Source organism: Schistocerca serialis, chromosome 11, assembly GCF_023864345.2.
Source record: "Schistocerca serialis cubense isolate TAMUIC-IGC-003099 chromosome 11, iqSchSeri2.2, whole genome shotgun sequence".
NCBI classification, from domain to species: Eukaryota; Metazoa; Arthropoda; class Insecta; order Orthoptera; family Acrididae; genus Schistocerca; species Schistocerca serialis.
Window position 1 is genome coordinate 187593264 of NC_064648.1, and position 12050 is coordinate 187605313.

Genomic DNA, 12050 nt, shown 5'->3' on the forward strand with positions numbered 1-12050 from the left:
ACTTAGAAAATGTAACAGATCTACTAAGGAGACTGCCTACACTACTCTTGTCCGTTGTCTTTTAGAATACTGCTGCTTGGTGTGGGATCCTTACCAGATAGGACTGATGGAGTACATCGAAAAAGTTCAAAGAAGGGCAGCACATTTTGTATTATCATGTAATATGGGAGAGAGTGTCAGTAAAAGGATACCGGATTTGGGCTGGACATCATTAACAGAAAGGCATTCTTCTTTGCGACGGAATCTTCTCACGAATTTCCAATCACCAACTTCCTCCTCCAAATGTGAAAATATTTTGTTGACACCAACCTACATAGGGAGGAACAATCACCATGATAAAATAAGGGAAATCAGAGCTCATTCGGGAAGATATAGGTGTTTGTTCTTTCCGCGTGCTATATGAGATTGGAATAATAAAGAATTGTGAAGGTGGTTTGCTGAACCCTCTGCCAGGCACTTAAAATTGATTTGCAGAGTATCCATGTAGATGTAGATGTCATTACCATGCAATGAGCACAAATGGAAAATATGTGCAGATGTCAAAGTAATTGCTATAGTACTGGGAATGCAACAAGGCTAGACAAAGTATGCCTGTTTTCTTTCTGAGTGGGATTGTCAAGACAAAAATTCTCTCCATGTGAAAATGAAATGGCCTAGGCAGAGATGGAAAGTGGGTGAAAAGAATGAACAATGTGAAAGTCTGGTAGCTCCTGAAGATATACTACTTCCACCACTTCACTTCAATCTTGGCGTAATGAAACAATTCATAATGGCCATGTATCCAACAGACAGTGGGTTTGCATACCTTTCAGCTCCAAAAATTGAGGAATGTGTATTTGTGGGCCCACAACTCAAGGAGCTGCAGAAAGATGCAAATTTTGAAGCATGTTTAACTGACAAAGAAAAGACAGTGTGGGACTGCTTCTAGATGGTGTCAGAAAACTTCTTTGTAAGAAGAAAAGCTTCTAACTAAAAAGCAATGGTGAATGACATGATCAAAGCATATCAAGATCTGAGATGCAATATGTCTTTGAAGGTACGTATGATGCACTCTCATCTGGACTAATTCACAGAGAGTTGCAGTGATGTATCGGATGAACATGGCGAAAGATTCCATAAAGACACTTCTACCATAGAAAGGCATTATGAAGGGAAGTGGATACCTTCTATGTTAGCAGATAATTGCTGGAATATCATTTGAGAGAAGAAAGATTCACAATACAAGAGAAAAAAGTGATGTGCATTGCAATACAGTGGCTCATTTTTTTGTCAATTTTCTGTAATTTCTCATGTCAAATAAATGCTACAAATCTTATACACAAAGATTACTGTGGTATATGTTAGATCCACTCTCCATTAATGTGATGAACTTATAACATCATAAAAACGTGAATTTGTGTATCAAATTTCACCTCATGTTTGCTGCACTATATCAGAAAAAAGAATTAAAATTATGATTACTCATCCCGACAGAAAAAACAAAATAGTTTTGAATTGAGCACTCAAAGTACAACTAGGATCACAATGTATTTTTTCAGAAATAGAAAAAAAGTGTTTAAAAAAAAAAGAACAGTGTTGTCAGGTGTTGTCAGTAGCAGATCAGGCACTGCGAGCAGGGAACAATCAATTTTGTTTCCCTGATACTACAGAATTTCTATGGTCCAGTCCCAGTTGGTAGGAGGCATCAAGGGATCACAAATTTAGCACTGGAGGGCAGCGTGGAGGGTAAAAATCGTAGAGGGAGACCAAGAGATGAATACATTAATCGAATTCAGAAGGATGTAGGTTGCAGTAGGTACTGGGAGATGAAGAAGCTTGCACAGGATAGAGTAGCATGGAGAGCTGCATCAAACCAGTCTCACGACTGAAGACCACAACAGCAGGGTCAGGTTAGGTTAGTGGTGTTTAACGTCCCATCGACAACGAGGTCATTAGAGACGGATCGCAAGCTTGGGTTAGGGAAGGATGGGGAAGGAAATCGGCCATGCCCTTTCAAAGGAACCATCCCGGCATTTGCCTGAAACGATTTAGGGAAATCATGGAAAACCTAAATCAGGATGGCTGGAGACGGGATTGAACCGTCCTCCCGAATGCGAGTCCAGTGTGCTACCACAACAACAACATGGTCCAGTCACTATGCTGGGATGCACAGGGAGACCATAAAAATTCAAACACAAATTAACAACTTTAACAGGAAAGAAGACACTGCATTTGCACAAGTTATGCATGTTAATGTTAAATACAGAAAACTGCATAACTCTTACATGGAACAAGCTACATAACTTATGTCTGTGTGACTCTGCTTTCTTAGGTAGCAGTCCAATAACATTACAAACCCAATGCTGTGCATATACTCATCAAAAGTTTGGCTTGGTGAGCTTGTTTAAATTTTAAAGTGGCATTATAGACTTAATAGCCACTGACGATATCTCCAGCATTATAAGAGAAAAATGTTATGCAGAGAATTATGCCACAGATCACAGCCTAATGCTCATAAAGATTTTTTTCTCGGACAAAAAGTGTTTTAAAGCAATCCAGCATTTATCGCAATGTTTTCCATGCAATTTATTCAAGTCTTTAAACTTTTATTTATTCAAAGTTATTCTTTCCCTTAAATGAAGCTGGTGAAATTACTGCAGCCAAGTGTTTGTGACGTTTGGGTATACTTTTAGTTTCACTGCACTGGCTGTTGTTCTTATCCACCCTCATGACACATTTTTTCTCACTGTGTAAGTACATGATAAAAGGCCCCCAGTATGTTTTAAAATTAAGATTTATTAAAAAAAGAAAACAAATTGAAACACCAAGTAACCAGATGGTTGTCAAAGACGTTGATTATAAATGCGTGGTAAGGTGCAGACAAATGAAAGAAGAAACAGTCAACTATCGTACAGTTTGTTTTTTGTTTTCTTCTCTCTTACAAACTCTCTGTATGTAGAAAAACAATGAAGATGTGCGACTTTAGATATGAAGTATTGCAAGCTTTATGTATCACATGTGTTTGTGAATAATATTATATGGAAAAACAGTATCAAGTATTTTTTATTTATTGAATTTAGTGAAGAGGAAAATTACAGGAAGATGATATCCACGATTACAAGAAGCACCAGTGTTCCCAGAGTCCTCCACTGCCTGCAGCTTCAAATAAAAAGTAAATGAAGTCCAATGCCCAAAACAATACCAATAAGCACAGAACATTTTAACAATGCAATCATATTCAATTATAATTAATTTAATTTTTTTTTATATATTTCATATGGCTGAGCTTGAAATGCCAGTCACCCATTTGTTTCAATAATCTGAAAATTGTTTTCTTCCAGTACATTAAAAATCATTTCAGTCCCAACAAAATCACTCTTGTGTGACAATAATGACAAATTATTAAGTAAAGTTGCAGCCTGTCTGAAAAAAACTCCTTCAGGTGGACGAACCATGGGAAATAACAGTCTTTTACCTGAACTTCAAAGATGCCAGTGGCCATCTTATTATTGCTTTGGGCACTGCAGCAGTTGGTAACGGATTTCACAGAAAGGTAGATTGCTAGGTTTATGTTTGTTAACCTGCGGTACAATATCCATGCAATTTTTGTTAGTACCTTTCTTAAAATACTTCTCAAGCCATACATAGGCTAGAGTTTTGTCCTTTCCCTGGGAGAGTTTAGAAGTTCCTTCACTAACACTAAAACTGTAAATGCACACTGTCCAGTCACATTAATGTGACCGCCTGACAAAATCCTGAATAACAACCCTATGCACTGTGAGATGTGCAGGAAGAATGTCAATGAGATTTTGGAAAGTACCAATAGGGATGAGGCTCCAGTGATGTGGCCAGCTGCACTAGGTTTCTCGGGTGAGAATCCAGGGTCCAAACAGCTCGATTATGGTGATCTTACAGATTTTCAACTGTGTTTTAATCCAGGGAGTTTGGTGACCAGGGGAGAATGGTAAATTCATCTCGGCGCTCTTTGAACCGTGCACGTACACTGCGAACTGTGTGACACATCGCATTGACCTGCTGGTAGATACCACGGTGCTGAGGAAAAATAAACTGTGTGAAGCGGTGGACAAGGTTCCTAAGGACAGATGCACACTTGTGTTCATCCAGTGCGCCTTCCAAAATGCCTAGATCAGCCAGCGAACTCTCCAGGCCATAACACACCCTCTTCCAGACTGAACCCTTTGCTTTCAGACATTTCACACCATATACGTCAACTGCAATCCATACAGTAGCGCATGAAACACGACTGCTCTGAAAAGGCGACCTGCTGTTACCCTACAGACACCCAGTTGCACTACTGGCTACAAATTCCCGCCTTTGTCACCGATGAACGAGAGTCTGCAAGGGTCCGTGAACGAGGTGCCTGTTACGAAGGCCCATATGCAGCAACATTTGTGGAACAATCATTGAGGGGATACTGTTCATTTTGACAGTCATTTGCTCAACAGCTGCATGTCAGTTTGCTCGTACACATCTGTGAAGGGATCATTCACCCCTGTCACATATGGCCCGTGGTCCACCACAGTTGCCTTGGCGACAGTTTTGGATAGTGACATTTTATCATGTATGGTATACTTTAACCCTGGTGGCACATGAGTAGTTCACAAACTTAGCAATTTCAGAAATGCTTCCATCCTTGGTCCGAAAGCCAATGATTGTGCCCTTCTGGACATCAGATGAAGCACTCCATTTTTGCATATGACAATGACTGCACTGTTTTCCGTGTCTTCCAACACACTTTATATGCCCTCCACTCCTTGTTGTCTATGAGTGGTTGTTGCACAGTGATATCAATCATATGTTGTGTAGGTGTGTGTGTGTGTGTGTGTGTGTGTGTGTGTGTGTGTGTGTGTGTGTGTGTGTGTTAAACCAGGGACCCAGAAATGATGGAGAGGCTTTGTCCCACTGTAGAACTCAGTGGTTCACAAACCCACAACAGGCCACAGCAGTCCACCCATCCCACTGCCACCCCACACTGAACACAGGGTTATTATGCGGTTCAGCCACCAGTGGACCACCACCCCTTCCCCCTCCACCCTCCCTCCCCAGAAACATTTCATACCAGATGAGTGCAACCCCAAACGTTTGCGTGGGAGAGTAATTATGGTGTACGCATACGTGGAGACAGTGTTTGCGCAGCAATTGCCGACATAGTGTAACTGAGGCAGAATAAGGGGAACCAGCTCGCATTCGCCAAGGCAGATGGAAAACCACCATAAAAACCATCCACATGTTGGCCGGCACACCGGAACTCGACAGTTATCTGCTGGGTGGATTTGTGCCAGGGACCGGCACACTTTCCCACTCAGGAAGCAGCGTGTTAGACCGCGGAGCTAGCTGAGCGGGCTATTCTTATTGTACTACATCACTTATTATTTATATCTGTGGAAAAAATCACCACAACAAAATATGTTCCCTGCCCAAAATCTCGCAAAATTCATTTTTTACCAATTAAAACTAGTTTATCCTAATGTTTTGTGGTAAGATGGAGTAAATCCTCCTACCACTTTCTCCAAAAAAGGCAGCGCCATATCTTTTTCCCTCATGAAATAACAGTTTTCTGTGGCCTCTGAAAATTTTACTTATTTGGACTTGACAAGTTCTGAGACTGGAAAGTTCAAGTATACTCTTCAAAACTTTCAAGTGTTCATATAGGCGATAAGCTGAATTGGGTAACATCATATTCTCCAGAAAAATACCTTCAGAACCTTTTGTACAAACAATTACATCCCTTCTGGGTGATTCCACTGTCTCTAACCATTATGTTTTGGCTATTTCCATTTTTTGGTGTGTTACAGTATAGTTTTCTGCAGCAGCATACAATTTTTAAAGAAAATCTTCATGAGACAGAAAAAAGCAGCATGAATCCCGTGAATTATAGTCTAGAAGATGATGACATAACTGTATTAGATAGTTCAAAATTATGACCACAATTTCACAATACATTCTCTTATGTATTGTCAGTGTTGTTAATGTTGTTGTTGTTGTTGTTGTAAACAAAACCTCCTCTAATTATGAAATAAATAGTGTAAATTGTAGCTATGACACAAAAAAAGGATGACGTCCACTGTTAGCCAGTGTATCAGTTTGGCTACGAAGTCTTTCGCGACGTATTTCTTGAATAAAAATCTCTCGGTGTACATGCCGCGTCAATTCAGGATGAAACTCCAAGCTTTCAACTACTACCTCCATGGTCGTTGTCAGGGCTAAAACTGACTGTCTTGAACTAGCGAGGCTCCCACATTTGGAGTTTCATCCTGAATTGACGTGGCATGTACACCGAGAGATTTTTATTCAAGTGTATCAGTTGTTGGTAAAAAAATAGGTGAAGTATGTGAGTACTGAAATCTTAAATTTTCTATCAAGCAATATTAAATGCATTCATTTATTTACAGAACTACCCCCTGGATGTATCTGTCTATTCTTTAGATGAATTCTTCACTAAACATAAATAAAAAAATGTACAAAATTTTTGATGTCTTTGCAATGCTAATAAAGAACATGACTATGTGTTTATTAAGTTAATGACACAGCGATTAATCACCAAGTAAGGTGGTGCAGTGGTTAGTTCACTGGATTCACATTCAGGACGACGTCTGGCCATCCGCCACCCTTATGTAGATTCTCCATAATTACCCTAATTCGTTTCAGGCAAATGCCAGGATGGTTCCTGTTACAAGGCATCGCCAACTCCATTCCCCATCCTTTCCTAATCAGATGGGACCGATGACATCGCTGTTTGGTCCCCTCTCCCAAATGAACCAAAGACGCAACTGATTGATCAGTAACTGTTATAATGTGAATAAGATTAAAATGTTTCTCAGTAACTGCAATTAAAGTCTGTTAAAATGTTCAATACATTGCTACTTACATTCTTTATTATTGTGATTGGTCCCTTGAATTACTTTCTGTACAGCTATGTACTTGTAATACAGGATACCTCATTATGCTTACAATCTAGACAATACATATAAAATGAGTTACACAGTAAATACATATAATAGCTTGCACAGTAAATACACATTATATCTTGCACAGTATATACATAATGCATAATGATTTACAATACATATACTGGAGTTTTTAAATAAAAAAATTAAATAAAAAACTCAATTTTGTGTCATAATGTTATATTTCATTGTACAAGACTAGTTTTAATTCTAGTTTACTTCCAAACACTGATTTCTAATTCCAGGTTCTCTTAATGTGGTAGATAAGTTTCATTGTTTACAGATGGACTTTAGCCCACTGTCTGCTCAGATATTCAGCTACATGATAGAATTATTCTTCCATTATAAACATTTTTTAGGCTTTCAGGGAACATCATCTCAGTTTAAAGATTTTGCAAGTCTCTTGGCAATGCTTGTACTAACCTGATACTGAACTATTTAGGTCCTTTTTTGAAAATCTGAAGTCTATCTGAAATATACCACAATTGTTTTCTGTTCTTTGTGTTATGAAGATGAATAGTCTCATTGGTCTCCAGTTATCTGGAATCTTGTAATGCAGTAATAGTGATCTTGAATATAAAGGGTGTTACAAAAAGGTACGGCCAAACTTTCAGGAAACATTCCTCACACACAAATAAAAAAAAGATGTTATGTGGACATGTGTCTAGAAACACTTAATTTCCATGTTAGAGCTCATTTTAGTTTCATCAGTATGTACTGTACTTCCTCGATTCACCGCCAGTTGGCCCAATTGAAGGAAGGTAATGTTGACTTCGGTGCTTGTGCAATTGTGCAATCACGTCATCAACACAGATTTTCTGTGAACGTTTGGGCAGGCATTGTTGGTGATGTCTTGATTGGGCCCCATGTTCTTCCACCTATGCTCAATGGAGCAAGTTATCATGATTTCATATGGGATACTCTACCTGTGCTGCTAGAACATGTGGAACATGTGCCTTTACAAGTACAACACAACATGTGGTTCATACACGATGGAGCTCCTGCACATTTCAGTCGAAGTGTTCATACACTTCTCAACAACAGATTCGGTGACCAATGGATTGGTAGAGGCAGACCAATTCCATGGCCTCCACACTCTCCTGACCTCAACCCTCTTGACTTTCATTTATGGGGGCATTTGAAAGCTCTTGTCTACACAACCCTGGTACCAAATGTAGAGACTCTTCGTGCTCGTATTGCGAACGGCTGTGATACAATATGTCATTCTCCAGGGCTACATCAGCGCATCAGGGATTCCATGCAATGGAGGGTGGATGCATGTATCCTCGCTAATGGAGGACATTTTGAACATTTCCTGTAACAAAGTGTTTGAAGTCACGCTGGTACGTTCTGTTGCTGTGTGTTTCCATTCCATGATTAATGTGATCTGGAGAGAAGTAATAAAATGAGCTCTAACATGGAAAGTAAACGTTTCCGGACACGTGTCCACATAACATATTTTCTTTCTTTCTATGTGAGGAATGTTTCCTGAAAGTTTGGCCGTACCCTTTTGTAACACCCTGTATACAGTGATGGAAATGTCGAAATATTAAGAGCTATGAAAAAGGTTCTACAAGATTCTTCTTGCTTGTTTCTCTGTATAATTTGAATGCCTTTCTTCTGCAGTATGAATATTCTTTTCATTCCTGAGATGGCCGAGTTCCCCCATACTGTGATTCTATACTGCACGTATGGTTCAAAAATTCCATGAAAAATGGTGCATATGAAGTCTTGATGTTCATACTGAGCCAGCTGTTTCATTACAAATATGACTAAGTTTAGCTTATTGGAAACAGTGTTGATCTGCTGCTTACAATTTAGCTCACTGTCTACACACACACACACACACACACACACACACACACACACACACAGGCGTCTCTTAGCAGGCAACTCTCTGGAAAGTTCCATCCCACCAGCATGGTTTGCTCGGTCCTGACCAATCAGGGCGGAGGAAGTCATGTGGTGTGTCGAATATACCCGGCCGCCCATTGCCGGGCCCGCTCTCCCGCTCTCTTGTATTCTTGCTCACCCGCGAGTCGGATGCGCGCCCTGTAGCATTGAACATCTCCCGCTTCTCCCAGTGCTGTGGCACTGTGGACTTAGTTTTGGCAGACAACAACTTTTGGTTGCTTCGCGAACAATGTTTCGCCAAACTCTAAGCTCTGGCTCACCCTCACCTCCCTAGGCCTATGTAACCCCTTTCAACATGCTTTCGCCAACAATAAATGGCCTTTCTCTAAAAATAATCCTAATCATTCCATAACACCCACCGCCTGCCCATGTGCCCATCCTGTACAGTACATAGTTTAATTATTAACTCGTGTCCCATGAGCCACTGGGGGTTGTGTCATTGATTCATATGAAGGTGTTTTTTTTCAAGCCAACTACAAGCTTTTGTGCCACTCAACAATGACACAGGCATATGATGTGCTAAGGGAAGTATATAAGTGAAGCAGAGGTGAATGGGGAAACATTCAATCAATATGAGCTAGAAATGGAGAAATCCATGATATAAGTGAATTTGACAGAGCGTAGATAGTCATGGCCTGGCACCTGGAAATGAGCATAAAATTTCGATGAAATCCAGACCTTCACCTGCTTACAGGCATTGATAAATATCAACGGGGAGAGCTGAAAATGTGTGCCCTGACCGGGACTCGAACCCAGGATCTTCTGCTTACATGGCAGACATTCTATCCAACTGAGCCATCAAGGACACAGAGGATAGTGCGACTGAGGGGTCTTATCTCTGGCATGCTCCCCGTGAGACCTACAAATTTAAAATGGGAAGTTTATATGCCAATTAGCTCTGCAAATTGTGAAGAAATTGATGAAATGTATGTTGAGATAAAACAAATTATTCAGATAGTGAAGGGAGATGAAAATTTAATAGTCATGGGTGACTGGCATTCGAGAGTTGGGAAAGGAAGAGAAGGAAACACAGTAGGTGAATATGGATTGAGGGTGAGAAATGAAAGAGGAAGCCGCCTGGTAGAATTTTGCACAGAGCATAACTTAATCATAGCTAACACTTGGTTCAAGAAGTATGAAAGAAGATTGTGTACATGGAAGAAGCCTGGAGATACTAGAAGGTATCAGATAGATTATATAATGGTAAGATGTAATTTGGGTGAAGGTCATGGTTGAAGCACGCTCAAACATGGTAATTGGATGTCTCTATAGGCCCCCTGGCTCAGCAGCTGTAGTGGCAGAGCAACTGAAGGAAAATTTGGAAAATATTTTGAGTAGATTTCCCAACCATGTTATAGTTCTGGGTGGAGATTTTGATTTGCCAGATATAGACTGGGAGACTCAAACGTTTATAACGGGTGGCAGGGACAAAGAATCCAGTGAAATTTTTTTAAGTGCATTATCTGAAAACTTCCTTGAGCAGTTAAACAGAGAACTGACTCGTGGTGATAACATATTAGACCTTATGGTGACAAACAGACCTGAACTATTTAAAACAGTTAACGCAGAACAGGGAATCAGTGATCATAAAGCAGTTACTGCATCGATGATTTCAGTCGTAAACAGAAATATTAAAAAAGGTAGATAGATTTTTCTGTTTACCAGATTGACAAAAAGCAGTTTTCAGAGTATTTGATAGCTCAACACAAAAGTATTGTCTCAAGTACAGATAGTGTTGAGGATTAGTGGACAAAGTTCAAAACCATTGTACAATATGCATTAGATGAGTATGTGCCCAGCAAGATCGTAAGAGATGGAATAGAGCCACAGTGGTACAACAACTGAGTTAGAAAACTGCTGTGGAAGCAGAGGGAACTTCACAGCAAACATAAACATAGCTAAAGCCTTGCAGACAAACAAAAATTACACGAAGTGAAATGTAGTGTGAGGAGTGCTATGCGAGAGGCTTTCAATGAATTCGAAAGTAAAGTTCTATGTACTCACTTGGCAGAAAATCCTAAGAAATTTTGGTCTTATGTCAAAGCGGTAGGTGAATCATAACAAAATGTCCAGACACTCTGTGACCAAAATGGTACTGAAACAGAGGATGACACACTAAAGGCCGAAATACTAAATGTCTTTTTCCAAAGCTGTTTCACAGACAAATACTTTACTGTAGCTACTTCTCTAGATTGTTGCACAGGTGATAAAATGGTAGGTATCGAAATAGATGACAGAGGGATAGAAAAACAATTAAAATCGCTCAAAAGAGGAAAGGCCACTGGACCTGATGGGATACCAGTTCGATTTTACACAGAGTAAGCGAAGGAACTTGCCCCCCTTCTTCCAGCGGTGTATCTACATCTACATTGATACTCCGCAAGCCACCCAACGGTGTGTGGCGGAGGGCACTTTACGTGCCACCGTCATTACCTCCCTTTCCTGTTCCAGTCGCGTATGGTTCGCGGGAAGAACGACTGTCTGAAAGCCTCCGTGCGCGCTCTAATCTCTCTAATTTTACATTCGTGATCTCCTCGGGAGGTATAAGTAGGGGGAAGCAATATATTCGATACCTCATCCAGAAACGCACCCTCTCGAAACCTGGCGAGCAAGCTACACCGCGATGCAGAGCGCCTCTCTTGCAGAGTCTGCCATTTGAGTTTATTAAACATCTCCGTAACGCTATCACGGTTACCAAATAACCCTGTGACGAAACGCGCCACTCTTCTTTGGATCTTCTCTATCTCCTCCGTCAGACCGATCTGGTACGGATCCCACACTGATGAGCAATACTCAAGTATAGGTCGAACGAGTGTTTTGTAAGCCACCTCCTTTGTTGATGGACTACATTTTCTAAGCACTCTCCCAATGAATCTCAACCTGGTACCCGCCTTACCAACAATTAATTTTATATGATCATTCCACTTCAAATCGTTCCGCACGCATACTCCCAGATATTTTACAGAAGTAACTGCTACCAGTGTTTGTTCCGCTATCATATAATCATACAATAAAGGATCCTTCTTTCTATGTATTCGCAATAGTAGTAGTAGGTCTCTAGAAGAGCGCAGCATTCCAAAGCATTGGAAAAGGGCACAGGTCATCCCCGTTTTCAAGAAGGGACGTCGAACAGATTTGCAGAACTATAGACCTATATCTCCAAAGTCGATCAGTCGTAGAATTTTGGAG

General features: G+C 40.4%; 1 non-coding gene across 1 annotated transcript; it reads right to left on the reverse strand.

The window, feature by feature from the left end:
• Positions 1 to 9592: 9592 nt before the first annotated feature.
• On the reverse strand, positions 9593 to 9666 carry Trnat-ugu (transfer RNA threonine (anticodon UGU)). The gene has a single exon. It is a non-coding gene; the product is annotated as a tRNA-Thr (tRNA).
• Positions 9667 to 12050: the final 2384 nt, after the last annotated feature.